Source organism: Panthera onca, chromosome A2 (genome assembly GCF_046562875.1).
Source record: "Panthera onca isolate mPanOnc1 chromosome A2, mPanOnc1 haplotype 2, whole genome shotgun sequence".
In the NCBI taxonomy this organism is placed as follows: domain Eukaryota; kingdom Metazoa; phylum Chordata; class Mammalia; order Carnivora; family Felidae; genus Panthera; species Panthera onca.
Genome location: NC_138340.1, coordinates 152,852,968 through 152,863,755, shown reverse-complemented (window position 1 = coordinate 152,863,755; position 10,788 = coordinate 152,852,968).

Here is a 10,788-nt window from a genome sequence, read left to right as displayed (position 1 = left end):
TTGTGACTTATACAGATTTTACTCCACTTTTTGGCTATTATAATGGTTTCTATGAGTTTTTCTGTGGACACATGTTTTCATTTCTCTTGTGTATACAACTAGGAAGAGAATTCTGGGTCATATAGTAAGTCTATGTTTGACATTTTTGTTTATTTTTTTAGAAGTCTTAGTAGATTTTATTGATTAATTGATTTTTAATTTATATCCAAGTTGGTTAGCATATAGTGCAATAATGATTACAAGAGTAGATTCCAGTGATTCATCCCCTATGTATAACACCCAGTGCTCATCTCAACAAGTGTCTTCCTTAATGCCCCTTACCCATTTAGCCCATCCCCCCACAGCCCCTCCAGCGACCCTCAATTTGTTCTTGGTATTTAAGAGTCTCTTATGTTTTGTCCCCCTCCCTGTTTTTATATTCTTTTTCTTCCCTTCCCTTATGTTCATCTGTTTTGTACCTTAAATTCCACATATGAGCAAAGTCATATTATATTTGTCTTTCTCTGACTGACATTTCACTTAGCATAATACCCTCTAGTTCTATCCACGTTGTTGCAAATGTCAAGATTTCATTCTTTTTGATTGCTGAGTAATACTCCATTGTATATTTATACCTTATCTTTATCCATTCATCTGTCGATGGACATTTGGGCTCTTTCCATATTTGGCTATAGTTAATAGAGCCGCCGTAAATATTAGAATGCATGTACCCCTTCGAATCAGCATTTTTGTATCCATTGGATAAATGCCTAGTTGTACAGCTGCTCGATTGTAGGGTAGTTCTATTTTTAATTTTTTGAGGTAACTCCATACTGTTTTCTGGAGTGGCTGCACCAGTTTGCATTCCCACCAACAGTGCAAAAGGGTTCCCCTTTTTCCACATCCTCACTAACATCTGTTGTTTCCTTAGTTGTTAACCATTCTGACAGGTGTGAGGTGATAGGTCATTGTGGTTTTGATTTGTATTTTTCTGATGATGAATGATGTTGATGGTGTAAGAAAGTGTTCCAGTTTCATTCTTCTGCATGTCGCTGTCTAGTTTTCCCAGCACCATTTTCTGAAGAGATTGTCTTTTTTTCCATTGGATACTCTTTCCAGCTTTGTCAAAGATCAGTTGGCCATACATTTGTAGGTCTACTTCTGGGTTCTCTCTTCTGTTCCATTAGTCTGAGTGTCTGTTTTTGTGTCAGTACTATACTGTCTTGATGATTACAGCTTTATAGTAGAGGCTAAAGTCTGGGATTGTGATGCCTCCAGGTTTGGTTTTCTTTTTCAATATTACTTTGGCTATTTGGGGCCTTTTCTGGTTCCATGCAAATTTTATGATTGTTTTTTCTAGCTCTGTGAAGAATGCTGGTGTTGTTTTCATAGGGATTGCATTGCATGTGTAGATTGCTTTGGGTAGTATATACATTTGAGCATGGAATGTCTTTCCATTTCTTTGTGTCTTCTTCAATTTATTTTGTGCGTTGTCTATAGTTTTCAGTGTACGGATCTTTAAAAAAAATTTTTTTAGTGTATTTATTTTTGAGACAGAGAGAGACAGAGCACGAGCAGGGGAGGGGCAGAGAGAGAGGGAGACATAGAATCCGAAGCAGGCTCCAGGCTCTGAGCTGTCAGCACAGAGCCCAGTGTGGGGCTTGAACTTGCAAATTGTGAGATCATGACCTGAGGTGAAGTTGGCAGCTTAGCTGACTGACCCACCCAGGCACTCCCAGTGTACATATCTTTTACCTCTTTGGCTAGGTTTATTCCTAGGTATCTTATAGTTTTTGGTGCAATTATAAATGGGATCACTTCCTTGATTTCTCTTTCTTCTGCTTCATTATCAGTGTACAGAAATGCAACCGATTTCTATAAGTTGATTTTATATCCTGCAAGTTTGCTGGATTCACGTATCAGTTCTAGCAGTTTTTTTGTGGTATCTTTTGGGTTTTCCATGTAGAGTATCACGTCATCTGCAAAGAGTGGAAGTTCTTCTTTACCAATTCATGTACGTTTTATTTCTTTTTATTGTCTGATTGCTGAGGCTAAGACTTCCAGTACTGTGTTGGACAACCGTGGCCAGAGTGGACATCCCTGTCATGTTCCTCATGACATGAGGAAAGCTCTCAGTTTTTCCCCATTGAGGATGATGTTAGCTGTGGGTCTTTCATATATGGCCTTCGTGATGTTGAAGGATGTTCCTTCTATCCTACTTTCTTGAGGGCTTTAACAAGCATTCTGCAAATGCTTTGTCAAATGCTTTTCCTGCATTGATTCAGAGAATCATATGGTTCTTATCCTTTCTTTTATTAATGTTATGTATCATGTTGATTGATTTGTGAATATTGAACCAGCCCTACAGCCTAGGAATGAATCTCACTTGATCATGGTGAATAATTTTTTTAATATACTGTTGAATTTGATTTGCTAGTATCTTAATGAGAATTTTTGCATCAAAGTTAATCAGGGATATTGGCCTGTAATTCTCCTTTTTAATGGGGTCTTTGTCTAGTTTGGGAATCAAGGTAATTCTGGCTTTATAGAATGAGTTTAGAAGTTTTCCTTCCATTTCTAGTTTTTGGAACAGTTTGAGGAGAATAGGTATTAACTCTTATTTAAATGTTTGGTAGTATTCCCCTGGGAAGCCATCTGGCCCAGGACTCTTTTTTTGTTGGGAGATTTTGATGACTTATTGAATTTATTTGCTGGCTATGGGCTTGTTCAAATTTTCTATTTCTTCCTGTTTCAGTTTTTGGTAGTGTGTGGGTTTCTAGGAATTTGTCCATTTCTTCCAGATCGCCCAGTTTATTGGCATATAATTTTTCATAATATTCTTATAATTGTTTGTATTTCTGTGATGTTGGTTGTGATCTCTCCTCTTTCTTTTGTGATTTTATCTATTTGGGTCCTTTCTCTTTTTGATAAGTCTGGCTTGGGGTTTATCGATTTTGTTTGTTCTTTCAAAAAAACCAGCTTTTAGTTTCATTGATCTGTTCTACTGGTGTTTTTGTTTGTTTGTTTCTGTATCATTTATTTCAGCTCTAATCTTTATTATTTCACTTCTCCTGGCTTTAGGCTTTATTTACTGCTCCTTTTCTAGTTCCTTTAGTTGTAAGTTTAGGTTGTGTAGTTGGGACCTTTCTGGCTTCTTGAGATAGGTCTGAATTGCAATATACTTACCTCTCAAGACTGCCTTTGTAGCATCCCAGAGACTTTGGACTGTTGTGTTTTCATTTTCATTTGCTTCCATGTAGTTTTTTATTTCTACCTTAATTTCCTGGCTAACCCATTCATTCTTTAGTAGGATGTTCTTTAACCTCCATATATTCGAGGGTTTTCCAAATTTTTTCTTGTGACTGAATGCAAGTTTCATAGTGTTGTGATCTGAAAATATGCATGGTATGATCTCAATATTTTTGTACCTGTTGAGGGCTGATTTGTGACTCAGTATGTGATCTATTTTGGAGAATGTTCCATGTGCATTTGAGCAGAATGTGTATTGTACTGCTTTAGGGTGAAATGTTCTGAATATATCTATTAAGTCCATCTGGTCCAGTGTGTCATTCAAAGCCGTTGTTTCCTTGTTGATTTTCTGCTTAGATGATCTGTCCATTGCTACAAGTGAGGTATTAAAGTCTTTTATTATGTTATTATTATTAAAGAGTTTCTTTATGTTTGTGATTAGTTGGTTTATGTATTTGGGTGTCCCAAGTTGGAGGCATAAGTATTTATAATTATTAGATCTTGGTGGATAGACCCCTTAATTATGATATAATGTCCTTACTCATCTCTTGTTACAGTCTTTGTTTTAAAATCTAATTTGTCCGTTGAAAAAAATAAAATAAAATAAAATCTAATTTGTCTGATATAAAAATGACTACTCCAGCTTTCTTTTGACCTCCTTTGGCATGACAGATGGTTCTTCATACCCTCACTTTCAATCTGCAGGTGACTCTAGGTCTAAAATGAGTCTCTTGGAGGCAGCATATAGATGGATCTATTTTTTTTTAATCCATTCTGAAATCCAGTGTCTTTTGATTGGAGTACTTAGTCCATTTATATTCAAAGTGATTATTGAAAGATAAGAATTTAGAGCCATTGTGTTACCTGTAGATTTGGTGTTTCTGGTGATATTATCTGGTCCTTGGTAGTCTTTGTTGCTTTGGTCTTCTTCTTTTTTTTTTTTCTTTCCCCTCCATTCAGAGTCCCCTTAAAATCTCTTGTAGAGATGGTTTAGTGGTCATGAACTCCTTTAGTTTTTGTTTGTCTGGAAAAGCCTTTATCTCTCCTTCTATTCTGAATGACAGCCTTGCTGGATAAAGGATTCTTGGCTGCATTTTTTTCCTATTCAACACTTTGAATATTTCCTGCCACCCCCTTCTGGCCTGCTAAGTTTCAGTGGACAGGTCAGGTACTAACCTTATGTGTCTACCCTTGTAGGTTATGGACCTTTTGTCCCTAGCTGCTTTCAGAATTCTCTCTTTATATTTTGCAAGTTACAGTATGACATATTGTGGTGTTGGCCTGTTTTTTGTTGATTTTTGAAGGGAGTTCTCTGTGCCTCTTGGACTTGTATGCCTTTTTCCTTCCCCAGATTAGGGAAATTCTTAGCTATAATTTGTTCAAATAACCCTTCTGCCCCTTTTCCAGCTCTTCTTCTAGGACTCCTATGATATGGATTATTTCGTTTTATGGACTCAGTCACTTCTCTAAGTTTCCCCTTATGATCTAGTAATTTCCTTTCCCTCTTTTTTTCTGCTTCATTATTTTCCATAATTTTACCTTCTATTTCACCTATTCTCTCCTCTGCTTCTTTCATCCTCATAGTCACTCTATCCGGTTTGTTTTGCATCTCAGCTATAGCATTTTAAAATTCATCCTGACTGGTTCTTAGGTCTTTGATCTTTGCAGCAAGGGTTTCTCTTGTGTTTTCTATGCTTTTTTCAAGCCCAGCTATTAGTCTTATGACTGTTATTCTAAATTTTTGTTCAGATATATTGCTTATATCTGTTTTGAGAAGGCCCTGCCTGTGATTTCTCCTTGACCTTTCTTTTGGGGAGAATTCCTTCATCTTGTCATTTTGGCTAAATTTATGTCTTTTGTGTGTTTTAAAAGCTTATTATGTTTCCTACACCTGAGACTACTGCTATATTAAAATGGGGTCATACATGGTCCAGTGTCTGGCACTTCAGGAAGTGTTTTTGGTGTATACTGTGCTCACTCTGCTGTTGCATTTTAGCTGCTCTTTCCCACTGGTCAGTTCTCTGCAGAGTTCCTCCCTGCTTGCAGTGATGGAGTGTTTGGACCTTTAACCAGATGTGCTTGGATTTGTTTGTTGAAGTAACCCTGGGGGAAAAAAGTGGGGGCAAGGGAGGAAACTGATCCCAAAAAAGGAAAAGGAAAGAGAACAAAACAACCAGAGAATAATATATGTATGTATATGTATATGTATACACACACACACACACACACACACACACACACATACACGCTCTGATTCCAAAGAAGAAGAAAAGAAGAAAAAGAAAAAAAAAAAAAGAAGAAAGAAAAGAAAAAAGAATAAAAAATCCTGATAAAAAAAAAGAGAGAGAGAGAGAGTTTGAGAGAAAAGAAACAAAAGAGAACAAAAAAGAAACTATGAGTCTGATTCAAAAAGAAGAAAAGAGAGGGCACTAGGTGGCTGAGTTGGTTAAGCATCCAACTCTTGGTTTTGGCTCAAGTTATGATCTCACAGTTTGTGAGTTCGAGCCCTGCACTGTCAGTGCACAGACTGCTTGGGATTTTCTCTCTCTGCCCTTCCCCTGCTTGTGCTCTATCTTTCTCAAAATAAATAAGCATTTAAAAAAAGAAAGAAAAAAGAAGAAGGAAGAAAAAGAGGAAAAAAAACAGCTGTTTGTTGGTACATGGGGTTGCTGGCTGTGCTGATCCGGAGGAGAGGCCAGCTGCATTGGCTCAGAGTCAGTCCTGCCCCAGTAAATAAGCAGTTGTCTGGCACGGAGGGGCAGGGTTTGGTGTAAGAGGGTCTTGCCTCCACGGGGGGCCACTGTGTTGTTCTCCGAAGTCCCACAGTGTTGGTGTTGGGGGGAAATGGCACCGCCCCAATCTCTTGTCCCCAGACAATGAATCTCAACCCCGTTGTTCAGGCAGCCCTTACAGAATAGTGAAGGCAGTCAGCTCACCTTGTGCCACAACTCTCCTGCATTTTTTCTTTGGTGTGCAGCTGGTACTCAAAGCCTAAACTCTTACAGGACTTGGCATGACATGGATCCACTCTTCTCCTCTGGAGTACAGCCTTTTCACCCTGCTGATGCAAGGCCTTTCATTGGCATTTGCAGAGTCTTTTATCCTTGGGGAGGCAATAAGCCCTCTTCCAAAAGTGTTCCAGGAAGGGGACTGTTTTCTCCCAGTGCACCCTGGAGATCTCTATACCATGCTATGCACTCCGTGGCCGGCTCCCTCCCCGACAGGAGCATGTGCCACAACTCTGCTCTGGAGAAGTCATCCATTTCCAAAACCTCCAGAGTTTGAGCTCCAAAAGATGCTGGCAAAAAAGAACTGGGACACTCAGTACTTCCCACACTGCAATCTGTGGTCCAGAGAGGTTTTTCTCTTGTGCTAACTGGATGCTGCACTTTCAAAACTCTCTCTCTTTCTCTCCCTTTTGTCCTCCCACAGAAAGGGTTCCCTCCCCTCCATAGCACCACATATTTTTCCCCTCTCTCAGTTTACTTCCACACACCTTGTACCTGCCAAGCTATCTCCCTCCAACCGTGGAAGTCCTTCTGCTACTTTGCAGATCAATTTCCTGGGTGTTCCAAGTAATCTGACATCAATACAGCCATGTTTGAGGGATAAGGAAAGCCCAGGGTCCCCCTACTTCTCCCCCATCTTAACTTCTCCCTTCTACAAAATTTTAATTATCACTAGCAGTGTATGAGGGTTCTAATTTCTCCACATCCTCATCAACCCTTGTTATTTTTGATCTTTTGGAGGATAGCCCTTTTAGTGGGTATAAAGGGATATGCCATGGTTTTGATTTGCATTTCCCTGATGACTATTGATGTAGAGAATCTTTTCATGAACTTACTGGCAATTTGTATATCTTTTTTGGAGAAATGTTTATTCAGATAATTTACCCATTACAAATTGGAATATTTGTCTTTTTTATTACTGAGCTGTGATAGTTCTTTCCATATTCTAAATATAAGCCCCTTATCAGATATGATTTGCAAAGTTTTCCTCCCATTCTGTGGGTTATCTTTTCACTTTCTTGATGGTGTCATTTGAAGCACAATAGTTTTCAATTCTGATGACGTCCAACTTATTGATCTTTCATTGCTTGTGCTTTAGGTTTCATATATAAAAAACCACTGCCTTTCCTCATGGGCTGTCCTGTGGATTTTGGACCTGTACAGCCAGTCCCCACAATCCAAGCCAACCTCTTAATACAAGGTAATGAAGATTTATGCCTGTGTTTTTTTACTATGTGTTTAATAGACTTTGCTCTTACATTTAGGTCTTTGATCCAATTTGAATTAATTTTTGTGGATGGTGTGAGGTAGGGGTCCAGATTCATTCTTCTGCATGTGAATATTCAATTGTCTTAGCACTGTATTGAAAACACATTTTCCAGCATTGAATTGTCTTGACATCTTGTAGAAAATCAATTGGCCATTGATATGTAGGTTTCTTTCTCAATTCCCAATTCTATCCCATTGATTTGCTTGCCTATCTTTATGCCAGTACTACACTTGTCTTGATTATTGTAGCTTTGCTGTAAGTTTTGAAATCAGGAATTATGAGCCCTCTAACTTTGTTCTTCTTTTCCAAGATTATTTTTGCTGTTCTTTGTCCTTTGCATTTCCATATGAATTTTAAAATCAGCTTGTTAATTTCAAAGAAACTACCATAAGATTTCTTAACGGATATTTACTGAGTCTCCATGCATTTGAACTTTCCTGAATCTGTTTAACACCTCTGGGAATGTATTTTGAGAGCAAAACATGAATAATACAGATAAACTGACAGTTTTTGCCTTACATGGCTCTGAAATGAACAAATTTCATTAACCACAGTTGAGCTAGCACCAGCACCCCTAACAACATGGCCCAAATTTCAGTTACCACAATATACTAACTGTGAATGGTTGCATAAAATACAAACTTCATTGCTAGTTCTTCAGCCCACAAAGAACTATATAGATAACAGATGAGCATCATAATCAGTAACTGATCATTATCAGTCAGTCAGTGATGGGTCATTGTGCGTGTGTTTTCCCATCACACACAGCCAGAAAAGCACGTCGTTGTATTGCCTCCTTGCTTCCCAGTGATAAACCCATGCAACATTTTACAAAATTGGAAAATTAAAATAGGGAGCTGGCCAACAAATATGAGTGTAGAAAATAAACAAACAACCAAGCAAAGAGTGATAACATGAAGTTTGAATCATACATAAATGGAGATATAGAAGAGATCACCGACCATGGGAATGTTGCCACCGTCACCATACGAGAGCTTCTAGACATTCAGCTGGAGGTTCTTAGTGAAGGCAAATTTATTGACATAAATCTGGAAAGTGGTTGTAAGGAAAAGGCTGAAGATATCCCAGAAGTGGCATTAGCAAATATATTCCCATTGAAGGAACTCTGAGAGATACCTCATGATGTTGAAACCACAAAGAATAGAATGTTGGGATCTGATACAAACTGGAAAAGGAATATGACAATTTTACAAAGTATAGAAAAGATGTTTGCTTTGTATAAGTTAGGTGTGAAAACTGTTGGTTAATAAGTTAGGTAAGACCTGTTCAAACTACCCTTGATAAGTTTTTCACAAAGAAATGAAACACTTTAATTCTAAAAGTTTCTAAAATCTTAAATTATAGTGTAGTAAGCAAATATTAGTTTTTTTACCTTTCATTGTACATTTATAATCAAGAGTAAGATAATTTTCAGTGTCTTGACAAAAATTACAAACATCACGGTCAGTTGTAATTTTTTTGTTGGTTATTAGGATTGCTATGCAGTTTCAGCTTTCATGGTCTATTTTCTAAAGTTCCACATGCAAAGGGAGGATTGTTTATAATTGATATAATGTTGTTTACTGGTATGAATTTTTTATCTTACTGAAAATAATTTAAAATTACCATTGCTTTTCTACATTAAACCAACCTTCTCTTTTGTGCCTGGCTGATAGAAGTTGCTTAATTTTACATATAGATAAATATTTTTTTCCCCTGAATACCTTATATTATTATGTTTATATTTGTTTATATTTCCTTCTGGATACAACATTTACTTTATTGGTAAAATAAATGCTTTAAAATTTCCAGTTTTTAAACAATTTTGTGTGTTCTGCTCACTTGTGTACAATTTAGAAATAGTTTGACTCTGAATTCTTTTTTTCTGCTCACTCTGAAAGAAAAGCAATTACCTATCACCTTCTGATAATTGAAAATTCAAGATATTCAAAGATTTAAAAATACTGTTATGTATAAAAAGATAATTTAGAATGATGTCTAGATATAAAGCAGTCAAAAATCAATGATTTTTCTTTATAATAATATCCTGGTTAGAAATGGAAATTAAGAAAAAATTTACAGTCGCAACACATCCATAAATTACTCAAGAATAAATTAAGCAAGAAAGGTGAGACACGTATCTGAGAAAAACTACACAGTTTCATGAAGGACAAAAAACAAGAGGTGATCACAGAGATATACCATGTTTCTTGATGGAAAAATTTCATATAATAAAACTGCTGATGTTTGTCCTCTATAAATAATATATATATTTCATGCAATCCCAAACAGAATAATGACCAAGAAATTGTTGAAAAAGAATAATAGTGAGGGGGGACCTAACATACTAAAATACATTGTGAAGCAACAGTAATTAGTAGATTTGCTGTAGGAATAAACAAATAGGTCAGAGGAATACGGAGGAACCCAGAAACAGACTCATGTACATATGGAAGTTAGATATATGATAAATGAGGCATTTAAAATCAGGGAGGAAGGGGGACACCTGGGTGGCTCAGTTGGTTAAGCATCTGACTTCGGCTCAGGTCATGATCTCACAGGTCATGAGTTCGAGCCCCACATCTGGTTCTGTGCTGACAGCTTAGAGCCTGGAGCCTGCTTCAGATTCTCTCTCTCTCTCTCTCTCTCTCTGTTCCTCACCTGCCAGCACTGTCTCTCTCTCTCTCTCTCAAAAATAAATATTAAAAAAATAATAAAATAAAATGAGGGAGGAATGGATGGCTCCTTGGATAAATGACATTGAGACAACTGGATCCCCATTTAAAAAAATAATAATTGTATTACATAGCAAATACAAAAATATTGAGATGAAATAAAGATCTAAATGTAAAAACAAAAGATCCAACTAGAAATGATTAAAAAATAGAGGTAATTTCATAATCTTAGGATAGGATAAAAAAGTCAGAATATCGAAAGGAAAATACTGATAGTCTTGACTGTATAACATTTTATTATATATATTATTACTTTTTAAATTTTTTTAAGAGAGAGGACATGAGCAGGGGAGAGGGGCAGGGGCAGAGAGAGAGAGAGAGAGAGAGAATCTTAACTAGTCATGTCTCTAGCTAGTTTGTATGGCCAAGTTGTATAATCTTAAGTTCTTCACTTTCCTTCTCCTTTCTGTGGTATACATAACATGAAATTCATCATTTTAACCATTTTTTCTATGTGCCATTCAGTGGCATTAAGTAAAGTCTCATTGTTGTGCAACCATGGCCACTATCCATCTCCAAAACTTCTTCATCTTTCCACACTGAACTC